This window comes from Rhinolophus ferrumequinum, chromosome 18 (assembly GCF_004115265.2).
Source record: "Rhinolophus ferrumequinum isolate MPI-CBG mRhiFer1 chromosome 18, mRhiFer1_v1.p, whole genome shotgun sequence".
NCBI lineage: Eukaryota > Metazoa > Chordata > Mammalia > Chiroptera > Rhinolophidae > Rhinolophus > Rhinolophus ferrumequinum.
In genome coordinates this window covers 23,874,043-23,901,876 of record NC_046301.1, presented here as the reverse complement: position 1 = coordinate 23,901,876, position 27,834 = coordinate 23,874,043, and the positions used below count along the sequence as shown (strand labels likewise).

General features: G+C 34.3%; 1 protein-coding gene across 4 annotated transcripts in view; it reads left to right on the top strand.

Annotated features, from left to right (window-relative positions):
* FBXW7 (F-box and WD repeat domain containing 7) overlaps positions 1–27,834 on the top strand; it is a 173,020-nt gene that overhangs the window by 21,034 nt on the left and 124,152 nt on the right. For 2 of the 4 annotated variants that reach the window (XM_033134249.1, XM_033134255.1), the window contains exon 2: positions 15,465–15,511. The exons of the other annotated variants lie outside the window; for them this stretch is intronic. The gene's annotated coding sequence lies outside the window, so the exon portion shown is untranslated. The remainder of the gene's footprint in view (positions 1–15,464; positions 15,512–27,834) is intronic. 4 annotated transcript variants of the gene reach the window in all.

Sequence of the window (27,834 nt, the reverse complement as noted above, 5' to 3'; positions counted from 1 at the left end):
GTGTTCCAAACATACGTATGTTTTTCAATATTTTAATTAATTACCAAAAAATAATTTTCTTTTAATATTTGCAATCAAATTGATAAAACTGGTTCATGATTTTTTAGTAGAATTCATTAGACTTGGAAGCAAAATCTTACCAATTTCAAAATTGTGCTACTCAAATTAAGCAAATTCACTAACTCTTGTGTCAATTCAGTGTTAACATCAAATTCCAAAGGATATTGCATAAGTTGAAAAGCAATTCTCAATTTTGTCAACGTGTTCTTCAACTTTTTTTTTGGTCGTTTTTGCAGCCAATTTGTATAACACTGTCCATTATAATTTAAATCTTCTGTATATTGATTCATGTTAGGGAAAAGTGTAAAATCTTTACTATTGACTTAGATTATGAAAACTTTAAATTTCAACATTAACTGCCATACCTGTGTTGCTAGATCATAAATAAGCTTTTTCTTTGATGCTTCAGATTAACATTTTTACATGTAGTGAGATACCAGTGAGAAACGTAAGGAATACTGCCGTTTTTGTCTTTGATTATTGAATATTGAAAAACAATCCTTTCTTGAATCAGTTAACAATACTGTAAATCTTTGTGAGAGTCTTCCACTACTTAACCAATGAGCGAAAAACAAAAGATCATTAAATATATTGCCTTCTGTTTTTTTCCAACAGTTTCAGAAAGTACCTAGTAGTCATACCATGTTTCCCTGAAAATAAGACCTAGCCGGACAATCAGCTCTAATGTGTTTTTTTGGAGCAAAAATTAATATAAGACCCGGTATTATATTATATTATATTATATTATATTATATTATATTATATTACATTATATTATATTATATCGGGTCTTATAGTACAATAAGACTGGGTCTTACATTAATTTTTTCTCCAAAAGACGCATTAGAGCTGATTGTTGGGCTAGGTCTTATTTTCGGGGAAACATGGTATCGTTACTATACATTCTTAATTTAAACAGCTTAATTCATGACATTTTTCATAGTTGGCTTTAGAAAACTGAGCACAGATATTTTCAATTTGTATCATATAATGGAACAAAACAATAAGAGAAACATCAGTTTCTTCTTTTAAAATTCCAATAAGTGTGGATTTTTGACCTAACGTAGAAGGAGAAGAACTCTGTAGTAATAAAAAAGTAATTTTTGAAATATATAGCTGAAATTCTTTGACAGATGTTACGATTTTGATTGTTTAAGCTACATATCAGCATTTCTTCCTAAATTTGAAAGTTCTTTCAAATGAAATGTGACTAAGTTTTAATTTGGCAGTGTCTCCTGTAAAGAGACATTGCTAATTTAAAGCTAAAAGAAAGTAGTAATTTCTCAAAGTTTCAATTTATTTATTTTTGATATTGTTAGAAAAGTCTTTCATATTATAGGGAATTGCTTAGTGGCTTAATTGAAGATCTTCCACTTTTTGTAAATATCCTTCTTATAAAATTCACTGTGTATCTGCTGAAAATGTCTCCTAATATTGTCCACATTTTTATTTGAATTTTTTTTTCATGAGAAACAGCTCTCTTATTTTGCTCAGCCAAAATTGTCATTGTAATTGTCATTTCATAGTAAAATTTGTGGAATACCTTCGTCCAGTCTCACTTCATTGTTCCGCTAGTAGTACTAGCTTCTGTAGCTCCACTTGATTCTGTGTGGGTAGAATGCCTTCCCTTTAATTTAAAAATTTTGTCTACTCCCCTCCTTTGTCCATTTATTTTTGAAGTTAAAGTAACTTTTATTCAAAATATTAATATTAAAAAATAAAGTAAAATTTAACATGAAAAAAACTCCATTTAGTTACCAATTATGATTTACACAGGCATCACCGCAACTTGTGCTATTTGCAAAAAAAAAAAAAAAGTAAATGAATTATGTAATTATTACATTGGTGTGTAGAAAAAAATCATTTCAACTGAATAGTTAACTGATATTGACTAGATCAGTTTTTTTTTATGTGTAATACTAGAAATGACTCACTATAGTTCTACATGCACAGCATAATATGCAGTGCAGTGGTTACAATGAAATGTAGTTGTCCCAAAACAATGAAATTATCTTTAGTAGAAGGACATATTGCACTGCTTCAGCTTCTAAATTTAGATAAAGTTAATTATAATTAAATAAAAATTCAGTTTCCTATTAACATTAGTCACATGTAGCTAGTGGCTCATGTATTGAAAATAAAACCTTTTATTGTTGGTTATATACTATATTCTAGGTCTGGAAATTAAAACATGAGAATTGGTTATATACTTGCTTACAGTGTTTCGGTGACTTGAGACTAGGGGTTAAAGTCTTTTTTGATAATGCTGATGTCACAGGATCAGTACCAAGGGGACTTCTGAATCTAGGACCCTGGAAAGATCTCCTTAGAATTACTTGCATTTTCTTTGCAGCATGCCTAATAGTCATGAAGCATTAAAAAGAAAACATTTCAAACATTTTTATGCATAAAAGGACATTTAGTAATCAAAAAAACATTTGGACACACATTTTATTTGAAATCATGGCTCAACCCTCTTAGAATACTTGGAGAGTGGGAAAATGTCTATATTCTAAAAACTTTCACCATTTTGGTGAAAGACCGAAAAAATAAAAGGTGTGGGGGGGCGAATAATTTTGTTTAAGTGCTCTCTTGGAAATAAAAAATTAATGTTTCATGTATGGAGATCTTTAGAGATCTCATTAAGTTTACAACAGACCTTTAATTAGGTAACAATTTCAATTGACATGGATTGTTAATAGAACTCAAATATTTAATATTCTGAGTTTGGATAAATATGAAAATGTTTTATTAAGTATACTTCAACTGTTTTTTGTTTTTTAAAGTTAGGAGGGGCCATATCTCAACTAGTTATAGCACCAACCTTTTTCCTTTTATTTATTTGCTGTTGTCCTTTGAGCAAGCCAAGCAATAAGTTCTCCATGTTTCGGATTGTCACAACCTTCTCAGTCATGATCTGTGAATAGAGGCAGATGTATAAAGACCTGTTTTAAAAATCAGAAGAGTAAGTCCATGAATAAAGAAGTGAAACTTGTCTTGATAGAATTCGTCCACTAGATTGTTTCCAAAATGTGTTCTGTAGAAATCACTAGAAATGGTCCTTGAAGAAAGGGTTCTGTGGTTAGTTTGAAGCAACACTGTATGCCATAATAATGACTGAATGAAGATTCACAGTGCACAACAATATGTTAAATACTGAGACATCTTCCAAGAAAGAAACTTGCTAAAGCTTGTTTATCCTGTGCTTCTTAAACTTCTTGGACAATGGAATTCCTTTTTTATTAAAATCAAACGTCTATCCTATGAGAAATACTGCCCTCTAGAGGCTTAAATTCAGTTGCTCTTGAATTTGAGTACCATAATGCTGCCTCATCTTAGTGTATAGAAGTTTAATAATTAATACTAAATAATAAGGAAATAATCAAGTAGAAAAATCTTATATTGTCTAATTTTGAGAAAATTTGAGTAGATGAAATAGCAATGTAATAAATGCCCCCCTTTTTATTGGACATATGCCATATTTTTGGCTGCTAATAATCTTTTGAATAAATTTTCTTTATATAGGGAATTATGGACACATAGTATTAATACTTCAAGTCTCCAAACTCCATGAAGTCTCTTGCTGGCAGAAGCCATCTTTCTTGTCTTCTTTGAAGACCTATAACAATGTCGCTTTTGACAGTTGCCGTTCTAGGGAAGCCAGTTTCCTTATACTCCTTCCCACAATCCTCATTGTTTCCAGAGCTGTAACTGGATTGTAGCATGCTGTACCTTTTCATAGTCAAAATGGAAAGAAAAGCATTATATATCAACATTTGAAAAAATATTTTTGCTAATATACCCGCAAAAACTTCAGGACTTATGTGGAGAAACGGGTTCTGATGATGAGAGGGAAACACGCTGTTGCATTTGGCTCAGAGTATTGGACTGGTGAAATTACCCCAGATTCTGGATTCAGTATCCTAGCTGAAGCAGTTAGGAGAAGTTGTCATTGTTCCTGTGATCGGTGTCAGCATTGGCCTATACTGAAGTGAAGTTGAATGCCTACAAACTCATGTATAATTAGAGGAAGAAGTCAGAAGACTAAGGGGAGTGGGACTGATAGAGTGCAGTTGTCCTGGAGACCATTCACCCACCTCTGCTATTCCCTCTCCATCATTATCCACAGAGAGGTCCAAAAGTCACTTCATTCACCAAGGTAATGAAAAATGTTTGGTGACAGCTCCAGCATCTATGAAAAGCAATCCACAGTAGTTCCCCTTTACTTACAGTTTCACTTTCTGCAGTTTCAGTTACCCACGGTCACCTGCATTCCGATAATACTAAATAAATTGAAGATTCCAGAAATGAACAATTCATGTTTTAAATTGTGTGCCATTCTGAGTAGCGTGATGAAATCGCATGCCATCCGCTCTGTCCCTCTCCACGTGAATCATCCCTTTGTCCAGCATGTTCACGTGATATGTGCTACCTGCCTGTTAGATTCTTAGTCGCTAATTATACAATTGACCGTTGTAATATTGCAGTGCTTGTGTTCAAGTAACCCCTATTTTACTTAATGATGGCCCCAAAGTCCAAGAGTAGTGACGCTGGCAATTTGGTTATGCCAAAGAGAAACTGTAAGTGCTTCCTTTAATTGGAAAGGTGAAAATTCTTAACTTAAGGAAAGAAAAAAAACTATGCTGAGGTTGTTAAGATCTATGGTAAGAATGAATCTTCTATCTGCGAAATTGTGAAGAAGGAAAAATAAATTCGTGCTGGTTTTGCTGTTGTACTTCAAACTGCGGAAGTTACGGGCACGGTGCATAATAAGTGCTTAGATAGCTTGGGAGAGAGACCACATTCATATAACTTCTATTACAGTATATTATAATTGTTCTATTTTATTATTAGCTATTGCTAATCTCTTACTATGCCTATTTATAAATTAAACGTTATCAGAGGTATGTATGTATAGGAGAAAACAGCAACTTCAGAGCTCAGTACTATCTTTGATTTCAGGCATCCACTGGGGGTCTTGGGATATATTCCCCAGGGATAAGGGGGCACTACTGTAATTGCTGTTGTCTGTAGGTAGGAGAGAAACTTCTGTTGAACAACCTGAAGGTGGTGGAACTGTAGGGCAGCTCTAACTGTCATAGGCAAGGTGGGCATCCTTTCCCTAAGGTAGCATGACAGGCCTAATGATCGGAGAGGCACTGACCCGAGTGCTTCTTTTTGGCTGTGGCTAATCATGGGATCCCCAGATCTCAAATAGATGGACAGTGCAGTAAGGTCCTACTTGATCTGTATAACCAAGATTTTTAGGTTTCACAAGTGAAGGTCCAACTTGAACTGTCATAAGAGTGAGTTGTAGTTCCTAGACCTGACTCAGGTCTGTGGAACCTGTTAAGTTTCCTTCTTTATGTGTTCATTTGAAAAAAAATATTTTAGCTTGTTTTTCTATTCCCACACCCCTTTATAGTTTAGTCCATAGGTTATAAAAGAAACCGGAAGGGAATGGGACATCCCCCAGAGTTTTGGAATTGGATCTGTGTGCATTAACTGATGAGACTCTGGTTCTCATCTCCCTTTGAGGAACAAAGAGTTTTGTTCCCACATGGCTTAGTTATAATCTGTTAGACTTGAGGATCTTGTTTGGAGCTTGAAGTTTGGAATAAATGTGTATGTTGTTCTATAGCCAAGATTTGGTCTCATTTCAAATAACCTCTCAATGTGAGAGAAATTTGTATTGGGAACGCAGAACTCAATTTCTGAACATCCCTTGCAGCTAGGATATGGGCATGCATTGTAGGTTTTTTTGTCAGATGCATCTGTGTAAGACTTGAATTCAGAAGCGAGAGTTGCAAGGTAATAGCTGTTGCTTAGAATTGTTTCCTAATGTGGATGATGGGTTGTGAGACATTGACCTTTTACAGGTAGTTGTGGCAGTTACTGTCTGAGGCGCCACTTTCATGGTAGTGGGGCTAAAAGGGTAGGGACAATTTGGTGGGAAGACGTAGGTGTTTTTCCTGGCTGCATTACCTGCACGTTGATTCTTTGGCTCTTTGGGGGACAATTCTTTGAATAACATACTGTTTTAATAGATTTGTTTTCTGTTGAAAACATCTGAAACAGTTTCTGTAGTTTGCAGCGAAGAACTCTGATTGATCTACTAATTGTAAAGATTTTGTGTGTTGTCAAAGTATTTTATTTTTCTAATTAAGATCCAAAAATTGCCAAGCACTTACACTCTATTTTTTCCTCCCCAGAGGTCTACATTTCTTTCCCTCCATTGTTTTTTTCTACCTATAATGCCAATTTCTGTATGTTTTTAGTTGCTCCCTGACCTGCAGTACTCAGCTTGAGCTCCACCGTTGTGGTGAAACCTTTCTCATACCTCCCAGCAGCCTGATGGATTCTTTTCTTTGAATTCCCGTAGCAATTGTTTAGTCATTAAGTGCTAGTTTTTTTCTTTCTGTATACGTCGTAGCTCTCCCAGGAAATGATAACCTTCCTGAGAACTGTAATACACTTTTCTGTCCCTACATCATCTAGCAGAATGCCTTGCATCTATTTAGACTCAAGGTTCAGCACAGTCACTTTCATAATAGTGATTAGAGTTGCTGCGAATCAGAATGATGCCCGGCCAAGTGAGCTGAGATAATAAACTAGTTAGACTTACTTATCTTGGTCCTGGTGAGACAAAGTAGTCTGGCCATGAGGCCCAATTTCTGTCTTCCTCAAGCTGTCTGAGACTTGCCTCTCATCTTATTTTCATCAGCAGGTGGCCATATCTTCTGAATTACCACCTTCATAATGTTTTATAATTTTTTGCCTTGACAAAAGCCTTCTATTTCTCTCCTAATACCTAGTTACTTCCATTGTACCCGCTGGAATTGCAGTTCATAATCAGCAAGCTTACAATTTTCAATCTATTTTAAAATTTTGTTTAAGCTATAACATGATTCAAACATGCAAAAATAGAAGAAACACCTATGTACCCAGCCTGAAGGTCAAACATTTGTTAATTTTTTCCCTTGTTTGTTTTTTCTCTTCTTTTAAAAGTCTCCTCTCCCCATTCTTTCCTCCCTCCTTCAGAGGTACCCATTATCCTGAAGTCATTGTTTTTCTACATATAAAAACGTTTACATAAAAGAACCGAAAAGTTTTCATACATCGTTTTCTAGATGTGTTCATATTCACACGTGTAGGTTTAGTGCCTTCTTTTAAAGTGCTGTTTGGTGAAATAAAACTCAGTTTCATCCTCTGAGATAACTAGGTTCTACCTTTTGGCAAATAGTATTGTAATTAATAGGCTTGTACGTAAGTACCTAGTCAATGTGTAACTTAATCTGGGATACACACTTAAGAGTAGAATTGCTGTATCACAAGTTGTAGGTGCTACTTCATCTTACCAAGTATTCTTACCAAGTATTGTCAAGTCCACTCCAAGGTGGACGTACTACTTTGTACCCATCAGCATGTTTCCCCAACTATTTATCAACATTTTAGTTTAGGTAGCTATCAATTTTTGCCTTTCTGAAAGATAAAAAATGGATTTTCATTTTCATTACTTTGATTTCTAGTGAAGTTGAACATCGTTGCTTGAGTTTTAGTCATTCTGGTCTTCTGTGAATCTTTTCTCTGTGTCCTTTGCTAAATTTCTTTTTTTTCTGTTGGGTATTGCCTTTTATACTGATTTGTAACAGTTCTTTTTGTAATCTGAATATTAATGTTTTGGTAATATGCATTGCATATATCTTTTCTAACCTCTTTTATAGGCTTCTCTTCTGTTTGCTCATTAAAAATTATAATTTATTGAATCTTGGTCCTAGGCTCCTTTCTCTTGCTTCTTTGTTCTTTCTCTCTCTCAGGTAGTCTCACCACTTTGATTTCTACTTACAGGAGAATTACATCTGTTGCTCCAGCCCTTACTTATCTAAGTTTTAGAGCTATTTTATAACTCTACTTAGCTATCCCAGAAACAGAATGAGTCTAAATCGGACCAATTTCCATTCATGTTATTTAACCCTCGTCTACCTTCTTAGCCTTATTACATGCTACGTTCTTTTTTACTCCTTGCTATAGCCACACTGACCTTTTGGTCCAAATGTGGTAAATATTTTTCTCTAGAGCCTTTGATCTTGGTATTTCCTATATCCATATGCTCCTTACATTTCATTTAAAAAATACCCAATTTTTAATATATATCAAAGTTATGAGCATTAGTCATTAAGGAAATGCAAATTGAAACCACGAGATAACCACTAAAACCAACTTGAAGGGCTAAAATTAAAAAGACTGTGACAACAAGTTTTCTAGTAAGACACCTAGAACTCCCATAAATTGCTGGCGTGAGTATAAAATGGTAAAGTCACTTTGGAAAACCATTTGGCAGTTTCTTATAAATGTAAGCATTACACCTATCTTTGGATCCAGCAGTTCTGCTCCTGGGTGTTTTCCCAAGAGAAATGAAAGCATATGTTCAAAAAATGACTTTTTCAAGAATTTTTAGGGTAGATTTATTCATAATAGCTAACAACTGGAAACAACCCAAATGTCATTTAGTAGGATAATGGGTTAAAAAGTTTTGGTATATTCATCTAATGGAATACTACTCAGTCATGAAAAGGAAGGAGTCATGCAAAGTGATATGGATGGCTCTGACAGACATGAGCGAGAGATGCTGGACGCAGTGTGGATGAGTCCATTTACATTAAGCTCTAGAACGAGTAAAGCTGATCTCCGAGGAGAAAAAACAGGGAACAATGGTTCAGTTCTTTGGTTGTGGGCAGTAGTGGTGCTCAACTGGGAAGAGGCCTCAGGGAGTTTCCTGATGTGATAAAAACATTCAGTATCTTACAGAGGTGTGGGTTAAAATAACAGTCAAGTTGGGTGGTAGGAGTGGACGGTTTAAATGAAACAAGCATGGCAGGATGTTGATGGTTGCTGAAGTTGTGTAATGGATAAATATGAGTTTATTATTATTCCGTTTATTTTGTGTGTGAAGTTTTCAACATCAAAAGTTTTTAATGCGAAAGTTATGAAGACACATAAATAGCTCCTATGTTTTCACCCCCTGCTTAGTAAATAAAACCTGACCAATATAATTCTCTTCCCTTTTGAACCATATCTGATTCCACGACCCCTTCCCCCCACCAACCACTTTCCTGAATCCTTCTTCGCTTCTAAACATTCTCCAAATATCAATCTAAAGGTCACTTCCTTGAAAGAAAGCCTTTCTTCGCTCAAAACACTCACTAGGTTAAATACCTCTGTTATGTACTTTCACGGCTTTTATCACAGTTGTGATTTATTTGTTTGATAAGTTCATATCAATCTTTCCAGTAGACTAAGTTTTCACAGGGCAGAGTATATTTATTCATGCTGTTTTCGTGCCTAGCATAATAAATTTATTGGATGATTGTGTTGGTATTGTTTTTTCTTTTTTTCTTTAATTAAAGATATAACAATTGAAGACCTATTGCATACTTTGTTGGGTCAGTATGTTATAAAAAGTTATGAATGTGAGAGAATGATTGGTAGGTGATAATTTTTGGTTTTATTGGCATCTGTTAGCAAAGGAGCAAGAATTCTGTGTCCTTGGGTATGGGACCATATACAAAAGGTCTGCCACACGTGGTTCCCAAATGCTCTTGAGTTGTCTTTCTAGTTTCTTGCTCGGAATTCATGTGAATAAAAGACCCCTTTCCTATTTACAAAGATTATTCTAAATACCTCTTCTTTTTCTGTAATGTGCTTCCTCCTTTGCCTATTAGTTTTGGTGTTTATCAGGGATAACCATCTTTAAGGGCTTGTTTTATTTTTTATGCTGATGTCTGTATCTTTTAAACTTTGATATGCCTTACTTCCCAATGAAGGTATGAACTAATAAATAATAAAGATTGATAACAAGGGTGGCCAGTTAGCTTAGTTGGTTGGAGCGTGGAGCTAATAACATCAAGGTTGCCAGTTCGATCCCCACATGGGCCACTTGTGAGCTGCACCCCCCTAAAACAAACAAAAAGAAGATACACATTAAAAGTATTGAAGGGGAGGAATTGTGTTTTGATTTTTGCTATTTTGTATTTCCGTGGAATGCATACTTGGTCAGTTTAACAAAGTAGTTAGAATCCTGATATGATTGTTTTTAACTTTGTTGCTTCCTGGGATACAGTGTGTTATATTGTTTGGGGGTGTGGGAGGGGTTGGACCCTGGTTCCACTGTTTCCCATTTCTATGACTGACCAAGTGACTTAACTGCTTTGTCTATTTTGGTTATTAAAAATGGAAGCTTTTGGGCATTCAGATACCTCAGGAGTGACCTTTCTAAAAAAGCAGACCTGAGCACCATTTACCTTTTCTTATAACTTTTTAATGACTGCCCGTTGCGTGGAATGAAGTCCACATTCTAGAGCAATGCAAACATGGCCCTGACAGACAAGAACTGACAGACATTTTCTACTATTACTTATATGCATGCTACATTCTAGGCTTACTAAATTAATTAAAAATTTCTGAATTTACTGTGGTGGTTTATGTATCTGTTTTGTATACAAATATATGTTATTCACTAGGCCTAAAATATATTTTATTTAGCTTCTAAAGTCTCCTCATTGAAGAATTTTTAATCTTGTCTCAGTTCAACTAATTATATCCTTTGTGCTAACTCGTATTTAGTCATTAACACTATTATAAGCTATCTTACAGTTATTTTTCTAGATGCCTGTCTTATTCTAAATTTGAGCTGCTTGAGGGCAGGGACTGTATTCATCTTTGCAGTATCTTCCATGCTTTGCTTACTGTAGTTGATCGATTAATGCCGATTGGGTAAATGAACATGGTTGTTTTTCATTTTGAGATATTATAGGGGTTGTTCCTTTAGTTGTTTATTGGAAGATGGCACAGATTTCTGCACAGATTGGCTTTATGAGAAAGCAGAAGAGCATAATTAAATAAAATATAAGTAGTTTCATCTAGGAACAGTTTTCTGAAGTTGGAACTAATATGTTAGTAAATTACCTAGAGTGGAAGGTCAAATTTCTAGAATGATTATGTTTTAGTTGTTAAAGTAAATGGCATGTAAGAGAATTTGTAAGTTCATATGGCAGAAACAGGGAAAAATTGCAAAGTTAGAGTCTCTGAGGTTTCTGATGTTTCATAGACTAACAAAAGGTTGCTTTATTAGCAGCATTAATGAACGAATCGCTTTATTGGCTTAGGCATACTGGTAGCTTTGTCGGGCCAAAGAGCTAAGAGTTCTTATTTCAATTCATGATTATGTTAGAGTAGTGAAGTGAAAGCCGTTGACCTTCTCTTAAGCAGAAAATAGAAAGTTTTTACCAACAGATTAAAGCATTAAAAGGAATGTGATGAACTCTCTTATTATTGAATCACTTAAAAATTTGAGTTTTAAAAATCTTTTTGTGTACCGATTTTACAACAGTAGATTTTTTAAATAGACTTATTAATCGGTAGTTAAAATAATAACTTTGATAGGATGGTTTTGTAGAGTTAGGTCAAAATGATTGAAAAAACTGAATTATTAGAATGGATGAACTTTCATTTCTCTAAATTGTGATACATGTAAAGAGCAATATGAGATACAGGAAGTATTGAACTTTAGAGAAGGTATAGTGCCCCTCGGATGGCATACCTTCCACGTTACTTTTTATTTAAGTAAATAAAATTCACTTTGCTTATTAGAATCGTTTTGGACGTGCTGATTTACTTCTGTTAATTTACATCAGAGATTAAAGTGGAAGGAGTCACTGTGGGCCTGCTTCTGAATCCAACTTCCTTAAAACAATAGTTTTAAACACCAGGAATTACTGAACTAAGATTTGTATAGTAGCAGTTCATTTAAAAATTCAAATTTCTACATGATGGAATATTTAAAATATTTTTAAAAATGCAGGGAAGAAAATGAGATGCTTGTGTATTCATACTGCCAAAATTGACAAATATTAACATTTTGCTATAATTGTTTCAGAATTTTAGAAATAAATTAAAAATATATTTGAAGATTACTAATCCCATTTTTTTGCCTACTTTCTGAGAGGAAATTACTGATGTGAAAGTATCCTTTAAGTTTTTTAATACTTTTATGCACACATTTGTAAAAAACATAAATAGTATTGATTGGTTTTAAAATGTAAATAAATATATTGTTTACATACCTTTATAAGTTGCTTTTTTCACTCGCTGTTCATTTCAAGAGTTATCCAGTAGTTAGACATATGTTAACATACGTATGTATTTAAAGTTTGCTTATTTTAACCTGTGTATTATTAGTTTGTTCCATGGTTTGTGATGTTAAGGTTTATTATTTGGTTTAGCTGGTGCTGCCAGATCTCTCCGTTGTAAAGGTATCTTTTTCCCTTTGGTAATTAGTTCATGCCTTCGGGCTGAATAAATAGTTTCTCTACAACTTTTCACCCAATGATTTTAACACCCACTCTTGATTTTTGCCTGAATCATTAATTACTTTGAGGTTTTCAAAATGATGATTTTCTAGTTCTGTTATTCTTCGCACATTTATTAGCTGGCATCCTGTAAGGAAGAGTTTCTGCCCTCCTTCTTACATTATCACTTGGTCTCATGGATTCTTCTTTTATTCAGTGGACTAAGATCCATTATTGTTATATATCTTTTGAAGGCTAAAATTGTTAAAATTTAGCCAGTAGGAACTCATTCAGTCTGGTTTTTATGTCTCTTTGATATGTCCCATCATTTTTAGAGCACTTACTTGCTTTCTGGCACAACAAATGTTCCATTCTTACCCTATACCACAAAATGGTTATTTCTCCATATTCCTCTTAGTCTATAAAAAGCTATATCATGGGCACTGGATGTGTTTTGAATTACTGGACGTTATTGCTTCTGTAGGGGCTCTTTTCATTGGACAGAACAAGGAAATATACTTAAAAAAGACCCACTAATATTTGTAATTCCAATCCAGTACCACAGGGTTCTTCTCTCGTTCATATTTGGATCTCTCTTCTCCCACAGTGAGGATCCGGGTTCACAATAACATCAATATGTGTTTATTCATTTGCCCTGCCCTGCAATATACATGATGTAATACTGGAATTGCCACACCAATACCATTGCCAACAATAAACACAATAAGGAAGCAGAGTTTAAGATTTCTCTGCAGGATTTTTGCTCATACAATATATCTCAGTGAAGGTATGCAGTCAGAATCCAATACTTATAAATAAGTTATTTTAATTAATTATATTTTTAATGTCACCAGTTTGATAAGCACTTAGGTTCATTTGTGTTTGTTTGTATTCAGTTTTTTGCCACCCCCATTATTGATTTAATTTAATTGATTTTTTGAGTATAGTAAAACAGTAACATGGTTAAAAATCAAAACTATATAAAAAGGTATTCTCAAAAATCTTACTCCCTTCTTTTCCATTTTTAATATAAGCAGTTAATGCTACAAAATTGCCCTTTGAACACTACTCTGCATCCTACTAATTTTGATATATTGTATTTTTATTTTCATTTAGTTCAAATTTTTTTCTAATTTCCTTTGAGCCTTCTTTGATCTATAGGTTATTTAGATGTATTGTTGAATTCCCATATTTGGGATTTTTGGGACATCTTTCTGTTACTAATTTTTAGCTTAATTCTATTATGTACTATATTTTGTATTATTTTAGTTCCTCTAATTCTTTTAAATTTGTTAAGGCTTGTTTTAGTTTGGTGAATGTTTCATACACAGTGGAAAAGAATGTATATTCCTCTGTGGTTGATTGGAGTAATTTGGTTTTGAATGACAAGGGAAAAAATTTTTTTGTAAGGGAAAATGTTTTAACTTTTTTTTAAGATTAAACCTTAAATCCCAATTACTTTGTAGGCAGTGGGGTAGTAGAAAAGGATACTGGGATTCTGAACATTTGGCTCTAGATAAGCCTGACTTTTACTAACTAGAATTTCAAATAAATCCTTTTGGGCCTTTGTTTTCTGCGTTTGTTAAATAGTATTGATGGATTTGATTTTGCGGAGCCCTTTTCTTTAGCATAGAATATATTGAATTTCATAGTGTAAGTTTAAGAGTTAATATGTTTACTTTTTTCTCAGTTATTGTAACATTATTTTCCTTTTTTTTTTTCCAAACTCAGTTTCAATAGTGTAGTTTTAGGGATTATGTGAGATGTTAGGACTCCATGAAGTTTCAATTTATTGCAGAATCTGCAGATACCAAGGTGGGTAGCAGTTTACATTTCTAGATAAAGTTCATTTTTTGGAAGGGTATTAGAATTCTCACAGTGGTTGTATATCACTGCAATAAAATAATCAAATGGGGCTTATGTTGATTTAAGGACTGGGAAGATGGTAGGGAAAGATGTATAAGGCCCAGGTATCATAAGAAGTATGTTGTAAAATTGGCAATTGACAAAAATTGTGAGGAATTTAGAAGTACTTTTAAGGTTTGTGGAAATACTGAAGACAATAGTGAGGGTACAACTTTATAAAGGTGTAATTGTCTGGAGAAGGATTATAAAAATGCAGGTAAGTTGTATTGAAACTTACATTTTGCTGTGTCTTAACAATTGGAGCAATCAGATATTTAAAAAGTACTATGAGTTTAGTTTTCAAATTTGTTGGTAGCGTCTATGAGAATGTCATCAGAATGTTGAGGAATTCCATTCAAACTATTTGAGGTAATGTGTAAGTACTCTTTTGCACTTTTGTAGAAATCGGGCAAGATGCTTGAAAGGATAAATACTGAGTTCTGTACCTTCTTTATTAAGGAGGTAGAAATGCATTATGAGAGGTTTAAAGTAAACATTTACATCTTTAAAAAAATTATGATAGTGTGAACTTTTTTGAAGACATTTGAAAGATATAATAGGATTCAATTCTGTATAAGGTGGAGCTAAACTGTTGCTTTGCATTGGGTTGATTTGTGAGATATTGTAAATAGGCCAGGTTGAATGGGTCATGGCTAATTTGAGAAATGATTTCTAATGCTTTGTTCCACATAATTCAAGATCTAATATCTATGTAACTACTTACAACGCTTGACTAGCTGAGACCCCGCTTTTTAAAATATTCTTCACCAGTCTAGCTTTAACTTTTCCTCCTCCAAAACTGAAATAGAAAACAACAGCAAAATAACAGTATTTTATAAATCTGGTTTATTATAGACCTCACTCGTTGTGGTCCAGTAAATCCTACCAATATCTTAATAATTCATTAGCTCTTCCATATATTACATATAAAATTTCGATTATTTGTAAGATTAGGAAAAATATTGTTTTTATTTATCATGTACCAAAGTTTTAGCATGTGATTTAGGCTTTAAAGTATTGTAAAAAAAAAAAAGCAAAAACAAATTGCTCTTATACAAATGGGTTTCTTGGGTAGATTTAACAGAGTAAGGTTAAATTCTGTTAAAAATTATACAGTTGAAAAATTATATCTTATTATTATTTTTTATTTAGGGAGTCTCAACCATCAGCAGAACTTTAAAAGGCTATCTAAGTACTTGGTAAGTATACACTCTTCATGTTAAATACTTTGCGTGTTACTTAAGTTTATGTATATGTTACATTAATGACATTTATAGTAGCCAGTGTAAGTTACAATTATAATTTACATTTTTTTAATTGTTATCTGGCACTGGAATTTCTTCTCTTTATATTTATTCTGATCTCCTTCTCTTTCTTTCTACACACCATGTTCCGAAAATTCTTTTAGAATACAGCCTAAGTACTCTAAGATTTCAGAGTAAGAAATAGTCTTATTAGCAGGATGCTAATACTTTGTGAATGAAACTGGGTTTTCTCCAAGTTAGGTTTTTGTAACTTTTCTGTCAGCTGTTGATACTAGTACAGATTTCTTTCTAGCCATCCATTACTTGAGTCCTCCTTACATTAGTTCCTGTTCACCACAGTAAGCCAACATGAAGACCAGTATTCTGTTCAGGCCCAGTGATGTTTTCTGTTGGGGCTACTCCAGATTTTTTGTATTAGCGTTGTAATATTAAAAATATGGTCGGTGTCTGTAGTTAAGAATTTCATAAACTTAGGACTGCACTAGATAAGGTTTTTACTTTTTTTATTTTTGCGTAAAAGTAGGAGAGTTAATCTCAATTTGTTTTACTTTAACTACATAGACAGTTATGTGCAATGTGATTATATAGATACAACAATACTTTGGTTAATCATGATAGATTTTACAATTATTACGTATACTTCAACAATGGGGGTTAAGTACTAAGACCTTGGTTAATCAAGTGTTATAATAAAGTTTTTGATGGCTTTAATGTAGTCAATGAAATATTTTTAAAAGGTCAACACGTTTATTTGATTAGCCAAAAGAAACTTCCTAGCTACATGAAAAAATGTTTAATGATAAACATTTTATTATACTCTTTAATGTGTTTGAGACAATATTCAATCAAATGATGTTTCTAAAATTCTATAATAATCATAGTTGATGCTTAAATATTCAACAATTATATTTCTTTGTTTACTGTGTATTTATAATTTATAATAAATGTGACATGTTTAGGAGCAAATGGTATTACAAGAATTTCTTAAATAAATTTTTACTAGTTTAAAATGTGGTAACTGATTTCTGGAGATACATTAAGTAGAAAACAGTCACTTACTGTCATTACCTACCCCCATACATATAATTTAAGTTAGTTTGAGGGAAGTAATCATCTTTGCATTCTATATGTTTATGACACATATTTTATTTTTTGCAGATTTATTTGTGTTCAGTTACTGCATTCTTGAGATATAGTTCACATAACAGAAAAGTCATCCCTAAGTGTATGATTCAGTGGTTTTTGGTATATTCAGCATTTTACAATAATCACTACTATCTAATTTTAAGATACTTTCACATCCCCCTTCTCATGGCTCCCTGAAAAAAGCCCCTTTATCCATTAGCAATAATTTCCTATTTTTCCTTCAACCTCCTGCCCTCCACACCTAGGCAGTCACTAATATAGTCTCAGTTTCTATGGATTTGTCTATTCTGCACATTTCATATAAATTGTCCTTTTGTTTCTGACTTGCACTTAGCGTAATATTTTCAAGGTTCATCCATTTTGTAGCATGTATCATTCATTTTTATGGCAAAAAAATATTCCATTGTATGTCATATTTTGTTTATCCATTCATCTGTTGGTGGTTTGTATCTACTTTTTGGCTATTAGTAATGCTTCTGCAGTGAACATTTTCATACAAGTTTTTGTGTGGACATACGTTTTTATTTATTTTGGTTATATACGAGTACTTATAGGGGTGGAATTGCAGGGTAATATGAATACGGTAACTCTGTGTTTAACTCTAAGGAACTGTTAAAAGGACTGCAGTATTTTAGAAGTCCATCAGCAATGTGTGAAGTTTCCAGGTACTCCACACCCACAGACACTTGTTATTGTCAGTCTTTTTGTATTTTCGCTATCCCTAAAGTTGTGAAATGGTACCGTGTTTCCCTGAAAATAAGACCTAGCCGGACCATCAGCTCTAATGCGTCTTTTGGAGAAAATATTAATATAAGACCCGATCTTATATAATATAAGACTGGGTATAATATAATGTAATATAACATAAGACTGGGTCTTATATTAATTTTTGCTCCAAAAGACGCATTAGAGCTGATGGTCCATCTTATTTTCAGGGAAACACGGTATTTCATTGTGGTTTTGATTTTTATTTCCATATGACTAATGATGAGCATTTTTCCATGTGCTTATTGACCATTTACACATGTTCTTTGGAGAAATGTCTGTTCAAGTCCTTTGCCTGTTTTTTAATTGGATTGTCTTTTTATTGTTGATTTGTGAGCATTCTTTATATATTCTGGAAGCTAGTTTGTTATAAGATATATGATTTGTAAATACTTTTTTCCCATTCTGTGGATTGTCTTTTCACTTTCTTTCTGGTGTCTAAAATGACACCAGAGTTGGAAGAGGTTGTTTTTAACTTTGATGAAGTCCAAATTATCTGTTTTTTCTTTTGCTGTGCTTTTACTGTCATATTACAAATTTAGTTTTAAATAAATATGCATTGATTGTCTAGGTCTGTGACAAGGTTTTAATTTTGACAGAACTATAAAGCATTGGTATTTCCTGAATTTGACAGCCTAAGCCCAAAGGAAGCAATTATCCTTGTATCTGTGCTTCGATTCCTTAGCTAATTGTTTTAAGCAAAACATTATGTGTTGATCCCATGTGTTACCATGAAAGTGTTAGCTGTGTGTGACATGTTTATTGATATTACTCTTGTGAATTGAGTGTTTTGGGTTGGAGAAGAACTTAATACTTTAGTTTATCAATCTAATAAATACTGCCATGATTTATTAGATTTTATACCTTAATAAAGCCATTGCTTTTTAGGCTAAGAGTATTAACAGTTCTTTTTACTTTTTCCTGTGAAGAGACAATAGATTTTGAGAATCTTAATGATTTTAATCTTGTGCAGGTTATTTGTAAGCAATACTATTTCAGTGTTTTTGTTATGTATATATAAAATGTGTATTTTCTTCTGCTTGATGAAGTATATGTCTTAATTTTTCTGGGAGCATTTTAGTTTCTTATTTTTGTCATTATGTGGCTTCTTTTATCAATTGAAGGCATATTTCAGAATATTTTGGCCTACCATGTTTAATTTTTTAAGAAAAATGCCATATAGCAGTGGGACGCCACCATTCTTAGCGTTGGCTTTCTATGTCAGGGCAAAAGGGTTGTAATATAGTATAATAAATGTATTTTTTTCAGGGAATTTATTTTTGTTTATATCTTTTGTATCATCTAAAATTCTGTGTTAATTTCATATTCAGAAATTAACATATTCTGTGTTAATTTCGAATAACCAAAAGTCTATTTTAATGAAATTTAATAGAGCTAAAATTATTGGTATTCTTCTTGTTAGTTGATTGTAAATCATGGTTTTCATTGGATAACAATTACTTAAGTGCCCATTGGATGGGTACTGTTGTTCTTCACATTGATGTTTTTGTAGTTTGTGTTATACTATCCATGGACATTTTGCAATGGAAAAGGAAATAAAATCTGATGTTATGTCATTCGTGATGTTGTTAAATTTTCCATTGTGATAAAAAATAAGGACAAGATTTAGTTGAGAGACTTGTGTCCTCCTATGGTGTATATCAAATGCGGTAATTAAGAGAATTTTGATGACCTGTTTATGGCTGAATTTAAGGCAAAATGGCTTTTGTGCACTGTTCTTTCCCCTTTCCCTCCTCTTGTTCTATATGTTTACTGACATAATACTTGAGTATATATTAATTCTCTGAGTTTTATATTTGAAATGGGGATTTAATATTAACCAGAGACCCCTTTTTTTTACACAGGTAAAAAGGATTACCCTTTGGTCAAACCACTAATTTGTCATTAACATCAGTAGGGGCTGCTGTATACTATATGTACTAGCAGCTTCTCAGCACATGTCCTAGAGTTTGCTACTCTGCTTATCCTAATACTCCTTGGAGATATTGGTCAGAGCTGTAAAGATGGAACAATTAAGCTCTTCTTCCTCAGAATGCTCTTCCACTATTTATTAAACTTAGGAAAGGTCAGCTGTTGGATTTCGATTATTCTAAATGGCACACATTTTTGCACAAATTTCTGAAAACCATTGCATGGTAGTATTAACTCCTTTTTCTCCCAGTATAGTTACAGAAGCATATAATGCAGGGAAGTTTTCCTAAAAGCTTTTTCCTTTAGAACTCACTCTTTAAATGAAAAAATTAATCCAGATTAACCCACATTCAATCTAGTAGCCATCTCGATTTTATTCTTATTAATACTCAAGATTTCCATTCTCCTGATCTTTCTTCACAAATTTCCCAGTCTATCATCAATCTAAATAATTACAGCCATTGATTTCTTCTGTTTTGTTCCCCGTTTGTGGACTGCCTCGCTTTGTTACAGTTATATCCGTTTACTGTCTTGGGAGGTTCCGAGTATATATTCACATTTCCTCTCCTAGTTTAGCCTCAGTGCTTCCTGGTAATCCTTATCTCTTTTTGATCTTCTATTTCATTCCATATATTAGTTATTTGGAACCTTTCCACTGTCCTCAAGTGATCAATCCTTTCCCTCTTTTTCTTATTCCTTTTTCATTTCTTATTTTATACTTTTTCTTTTGTCAGTCTGTCTTTCATCAAAGAATAAGATGTTTTTATTTCTCTAGAAAGCTACCATCTATATTCTTAATCTTACCCCTTCTTTCCTTCAATGGAACCCTTGCTGTTTTCTGTATTCTCTCTCTTATGCTCTGTGCTGGGTTCTCTGCCTTATCACACTTGACCTTGAAAAATACCTTACTTCTCTTCTTCGTATTCCTCCCATTATCACTGGGTTTGTTTTATTTATAGTCGACTCTAAGTGTCCAATTTCTTAACTCTTATTCAACCACCTTCTGCAGTTTGACTATTGTTTCTACTAGTGTTCTGCTTCCTCATGTAACAGTAAACCACTTTTCTCACAAAACCAGGTAGATAGGCATTGGTTATGCTGATGTTAAAATGCTCTGTATCATCCCAAAGACTGAGCCCCAGTTGCTAAACCTGTATCTTTTATTTTTCCATCCTGCCCTACCTTTTTTAGCATTTGGTATTTTGCTGCTTAACATTCACTTCTGTCTTTGTCTCCTATAATACTGTACTTTAATGGCTCTTTTGCTCTGACTAAATGTTTGTTTTCTTTATTATTGCTTTTTGCTTTATATACCTCTTAAGTAGTATAGACTGGATTAAAGCTTTGCTCTTTGCTCCTCCTCATTAAATATCATTTTTAGGAGATGGGCTGTTTTCATTATGTAAATTAACACAAATTTGTGATGACTCACAAACGCCACATTTCCTTCATTACCTGTTTTATCTCAGTCTTTATGTCCTCAGCACCCCAACATTGTTATTTTGCAAGCTGAAGAATTTTGCCTTGTACAGTGCTTGCTTGATATGTGATTGGAACTCACTAAATGGTTTTTAAATCAGTGAATGTACTTATTGAGTCTCCCAATCTGTTCAGTTTTTTTAGATAATGATTTTAACCATTCACCTGGTATCATGCCACAGGCCCTATAACATTTGTTGCAAACACTTGTGTACACTTTTGTCCACATCAGTTATCGTACTTTGGTCCTAACCTTAACTGATTAATGAGGCAGATAATATTCTTATTTATGGATGGTAGAAATAAGGATGAGAGAGATTGTGATTTACTTATGGTTTTACAAGTAGTGGTGGAGTTGAAAGTTAAAATTAGTTTCTGATTACGTGTTTCCTGGTTTTCATAGAAAATACTTTCTAATGATAAAAGCAATATACAGGCAAGAAATTTCTCTGAGTACTATGTGAGTTAAGAGAGAAGACTGGAAGGTACTAGTACTTTAAATTCTTGTGTGATGAGACCAAAGTCCTAATTTGGTGGAAGGAATACAAGTCAAGGATGTGAGAAGTTTTTCAGTCAACATTGATAGAATTTTGAGGTTTTGATATTTGATAATGAAGCCAGAAAGTAGTTGAGTGAACCATCCCTCAGATAACAATGATAAATTCTGGTTAAAATATTGAAAGAAAAATTCCCAACTATTTAAAAGCAGTGGAAAATGACCAAAAGGAGGCAGAAGCCTGATGAGAGGTTATCCTTTAATGCCTGCAACTGCAATGTGTAAGAATTGTATGTTTGCGGCTATCTTGTCTTTGGGTATACCCCAGCCTTCTGTTGTCCCAGTGGAATCGGACAGAAGTTAGGGCTAGCCAAGCAGCTGGAAATTTACTGAGGGAAATCCTGGAAGCAAGAGAACCATTGATGAGGTAAACAAAAACGTGCAATTTTTCGTCAGCCCATCGTTATCACAAGCAATTCTAAAAGACGTAAGATTTCATTTGGAAAGGGTTCTATTGGGGGAAAATGGCTGAATATCACTATTTTACACTATTAATAGTATAAACTAAATTTCATTTGTTTAGTATTGTTACTTGTCATGGAATACTGGCTACTTCTTTAACTCAGAGTAAGTATAGTACATCTTTACTTATATAGTAACATATATATAGTACATCCCCAGACCTTGCTTTTGAGGATTTCTGACTTGTCTGAATCCATTTGTTATGAAAATTAGTAATTCTAGCTCCAATATGATTGAAAGCATTATGATAAAATATAAATTCTATAGAACATGTGGATAGTAAAACAATTTACAATATTTTTTGATATAACTATTTTAATAATACATCATACACTATGCTTTTTTAAAAGTAGCATATCATGAGCATAGTTTTATTTTTTGATAACTTAGGGTTTCCAGTTTGATTCTCACTTATTATACAGTGATGCCATTGGAGAGAATTTAGTTTGACTCACCCCTGACTTTTAGAAGTAGACATGTTAATGCTCTAGTTTTTCTCCCTAGATTTCCTTCTTTCTCCCTTCTCTGAAGCCAGTTAAAACCATTCTTCATTTTGTAGATATAGATATGAATATATTTATAGATATGGTTTCACCTGTTCCCACCCATACCTGTTATCCATAGGCAGTCAGAAGGTGTTGTTAGGGATTAAAAAGCATTGCTTCCTGTAGTTTGTAGTACAAAGAAAACTGGAGTATTTATTGTAGTACTGACTATGCTTTTCCACACTGTGCTTCCTGCCCTGCCCGGCCCTGGTTTGGAACCACTGCTCGTGAATGCTGTGATACGTCACCTCACCAAGCCTGACTGAACTGACTGCTGTCTGTAAAAGGAATCTTGAGAGTGACTGTTTGGTTTGCTCTTTGCTTGTTTTAGCTACTCTGGTAGTTAATTTGGCTTTGGTACTGTAATCCCTTATTTACCACAGGGAGATGGAGTAATGACACCATCTTGCTTATTAGGCAGAAGAAACTAGTGTAAAGAAGTGTGCTTTGTTTTACTGTAGAGTCAGCTCAATTGGAAAAAGTGGAAGTGCTGATGGTTTTGAAAATGTGATGATACTGAAGTGATCCCTCTGCCTTGACTAGTTTTCTTACAGCGTTAGTGATAGACTGAATGCTGTTTTAGGTAGTCAGGTCATGTTGTCGTGTGAACTAGCTGTGCTACGGAGGCGGGTAACTTACACCACTTTCCTAGACGGGGCTCCGCACCTGTTTTTTGCGGCCATTTCACTGCACCTGGAAGTGAATATGCAGAGAGGGAGTAACTAGATCCTAATACCATACATTAGCTCATACCAGTTGTTGAACATGTTAGTTGTGGTTGTCTGGCTATGTTAGGGCTGTACGGGCTGCAAAGTGGAAAAGATTGAATTGCTTATCTGTCTCTCATCACATGCCAAAACTTTCCTGTGACCCATAGAAGTGACGTAGCAAACTGAACATAGCCTGGTAGTTCCCAGTTACAAGTTCCTACCCCTCCTCTTTTTTGTTTTTTCCTCCTACTTTCTTCTCATATTCACATTGTAAGCAGTTCTTCCCAGTTAGAAGTAAGTTCGTTCTTAATGGAGCTGGGTTACAAAGAAATGGGGCTGTGACAGCAATCTAGCATGAGATTATTATGCTGTCATCTTTGAATGAACAGGTGGATGTTTATGAGATGGTGGCTTGCCTAAGATAATACTGCCTCCTGAGACTTGTCTGACTTAGCGTCCAGATGTGTTGGTTTTCTCAGTGTCTCTGCGCTGTGCTGGATCATGTACATCTGGATCATTCTTTTTAGTTGACTAAGCTGATACATATCCTTTATCTTTTGAGAGTTAAAAATGTCAGAAGGCTCATTAAAAATTTATTAGAACTCTCAGAAGGTGTAACTAAATGTGCATCATCACTAGTATAGTTTAACTATTGTGTCAATCTGCCTAGAAAGTTTATTTTAAACATCAAATTACAAGCTTCCTGAACTTTCTCCTTTTTTAAATGGGGTTAGGGAGGATTGGTGTGGTGGAGAACTCCATTGGAAACTGAGTACCACCACCCTTTTCCTTTACTTTCTAACTGGAAATCTTTTCTGAATTCCACAGAGAATATCTATGTTCCTACACCAATTCTCTGACACCAACTGGGTGTCCCACAATTCAATTCAGTTCAATTCAGACACTAACTACCCATAGTTAGTATTATATCCCACAAGTTCAAGGGCATGTTTCCCAGGAAGACTGCCAGAAGTGGGGTCCCTGGCAACCTGCATTTCTGTCTGACTTGGCTACAAATTCCGTGATTTCCCCAAGTACCCTTCATGTTGGATAATTTGATAGAATGATTCATAGAACTCACTGAAAACCCTATACTTAGGAGCACGCTTTTATTATAAAGGATACAACTCAGGCACAACCAAATGAAAGAGAGTACGAGGGTGAGGTCTGGGATGGGAGTGGGCCCGACAGAGATTCCATCTCCTCTCCTGTTACCTGGGCATACCACCCCCCACTATGTCAATGTGTCCACCAACCAGGAAGATCCCTTGAGTCTTGATATTAATTGTTTTTATTGAGGTTTCATTATGTCACCTATGATTTTCATTAGTCAAACTATGATTAACTAAATCATAGGCTTTGTGGTTGAACTCAGTTTCCAACCTCTCTCTCTGGAGATTCGAGAGGTGGGGCTGAAAGTTTTTCTGGTGACCAGCCCCTCTCCTGAAACTGTCTAGACACCACCATGAGTTACCTTTTTAAACATAAATTCAGATAGTTGATAGGGGTGCTGACAGAGTTAGTGTCAGAACTGAAGAATCGTTCCTTTAACTTCTGCCTTCTGACTCTGGGTAGATAGTGTCAGAATTGAATTGTAGGACACCTAGTTGGTATCAGAGAAGGAATAACAAAAGACGCTCCAAGGGTTTGTGAATCTCTGTGCTAGGAACTGGGGCCAAAGACCATATGCATGAGTATGTGTATATATTCTCATACATACACACTTACATACATATGTATATTTAATTTTACTACAGTATCAATGTAATATCTTTGATTCTTTTATCTTTTGAGTTGTCTTTGGGATTCTTTGTCTCCAGACTGTTTATTAGGATTCTACCAGAGAATAGGTTTCAGATATTAATTTCTCTGCTTCATTTTCATGGTCTAATTTTTCAATTTTAAGTTTGCTTTTATTGAGATAAATTAGTGCATAATTTGATGAGTTGTAACATACGACTGTATTCATGAAACAACTACGTTCAACATAATGAGTATATGTATCGTCCCCCAGAAACCTCTTTGTAACTGTGTAATTCTTCCTTCCCTCCCCCCATTTCCAGGCAGCCACTAGTTTTACTTTCTGTCACTTATGGGTTAGTTTGTATTTTCTTGAAAATTATATAAGTAGACAATGTATCTCCTCTTTTTTCAGGCTTCTTTTCCCCAGCCTAGTAACTTTGAATTCATCCATATTTTGTTGAGTGAACTTTCAATACTTTGTTCCTTTTTTATTATGGAATAGTATTCCACTTTGGGCATATATCACAGTTTGTTTTCCATTAATCTGTTGCTGCAATGGGTTTTTAACAGTTTTTGTCTGTTATAAATAAAGCTGCTACAAATGTTTGTATGGCAGATTTTTAATGTGGACACGTGCTTTCATTTTTCCTGAGTGGAATAATGGAGTCATATAGTAGGTATATGTTTACCTTTATAAGAAACAAGATAAACGTCCTTTGGATAACTATGTGCAGGTGTTTTCCAGTTTGTGGCTTGCCTTTTCATTTTTTACCACTCTTTTGAAGTTCAAAAGTTTGTTATTTTGAAGAAGCCCAGTTCATATAGATAGAGATAGATATAGATATATAGATATAGATACACACATATATGTAAACACACACACACACACACACACACGGTGCCAAAAAAACGTATACACATTTTAAGAAAGAAAAACTATATACCGATAACAAGAGATGAATACAAGTTGCGTCTGACTTCTGCAGTTACAAGAGGTGCTCAAAGTGGTTACCATCAGCGTCCAGACACTTCTGATTACGGTGAACTACTGCTTGAGCAACGTTGACCAAAGTGTCCACTTGTATACATTTTTTTGACACCCCCGGTATATAGATATATTTATCTTTAATGCTTTTTGTTTTGTGTTGTGGTAGGTTGAGTAATATACCATTCTGCAAAGATGTCCGTGTTCTAATTTCCAAATCCTGTGAATATGTTATCCTAAGAGGCTAAAGGAACTTTACATATGCGATTAGGTTAAGGATTTTGAAATGGGGAGATTATCCTGGATTATCCAGGTGGGCCCCGTGAAGTCACAGACTCCTATAAGAGGGGGGTAAGAAGGTCAGGGCAGAAAAGGCAAGGAAACAGATTCTCTTTTAGAGCCTCTAGAAAGAACATTGACCTGGCAACAACTTTTTAGCCCAACTGGAATTAGCCCAGTTAAGCTGATTTTGGACTTCTGACCTTAAGAAATGTAAGATGATAAATTTATGTTGTTGTATGCCACCAAGTTTGCGGTAATTTGTTACAGCAGCCATGGGAAGGTAGTAAGATTTTGGTACCCAAAAGTAGGGGTGTTGCTGTAAGAAATTCCTAAAAATGTAGAAGTGGCCTTGAAATTAGGTAATGGGTAGAATTTTGAGGAGCGTGATAGAACAATTCTAGATTGCCTGGAATGTACTGATGGTAGATATAGAGATGTTAAAGCCTGCTGGTGAAGCCTCAGAAGGAAGTGAGGAGCACAGCAGAGAAAACTTAAGTCATCCTAGAGAATACTTAAATCATCATAAATAGACTTGGTAGAAATGCAGATGTTAAAAATGCTGAAGATGAGGACTCAGAAGAAAGTAAGGAGCGTGGTAAAGAAAGCCTGTAGCTTGAGAAATATCCAAACTGACATAAGCAAAATTTTGGTGGAAATATGAACATTACAGGTGCTGCTCATGAGGACTCCAAAGGAAATAAAGAACATGTTATGGGAAACTGGAGTCAAAGGGATCCTTAGATAGCAACAGAAAGCTTACCAGAATTCTGTCCTGTGCTTACATGCTAACTCTGTTCTGTCTTGCCTTGGTATTGTAGCTGTCCTTTGTGTACTGTAACTTTGCTCTTCTATTATGTGCTTGCATAAAGTACTTTAGTTTTAATTAAAGTGAGAAGTTTGTATTTTTATATAAATTAAATTTGTTTCAAAAGTATCAGTATTCTTTAGAACAAACATGTTAGACCATATATACTTATTCTTGAGATGTCATTATTACTACAGTCTTTCTGCAGTTTCCCTTTGAAGAAATGAGTATGTAAAAGCAATTTGCTATACAACCTTTAATTTCTGGATTTTCCTGATCTCTTTTTTTAAAAGCAAAACAAAAACTATTTAAAATATCATAGGAGGTGTGATCAAAAAATATGGTGAATGTTTAAATTTTAAAAATTTATTATAGTAATAGACACATTGCCATTAATTTCCTCAAAATACCCTTCCTTGCTTCGAACACACTTATTCCATCATTCTTGCCACTTTCTGAAGCAGTTCTTCTGGAAGACTTCTTTTGTGAGTGTTTTTACTTCATCCTCCATCATGACAACTCTCTGTGTCACAGCTTCTGGTACAGTAGTTTATATCAAGTAAAAACATGGTGTATCTTATCCACCTCATTCATTGGACCCGGCACCGTGTGACTTCTGGCTCTTCCCCAAAGTCAAAATGACCATGAAAGGAAAACGTTTTGAATCGATTCAGGACATCGAGGCAGCCACGACAGCACAACTAAAGACACTCATGAAAGAGGACTTCCAGAACCGCTTCAGAAAGTGGCAAGAACGATGGAATAAGTGTGTTCGAAGCAAGGGGGAGTATTTTGAAGGGGATTAATGGCAATGTGTCTTTTACTGTTATAATTTTTTTTTAATTTA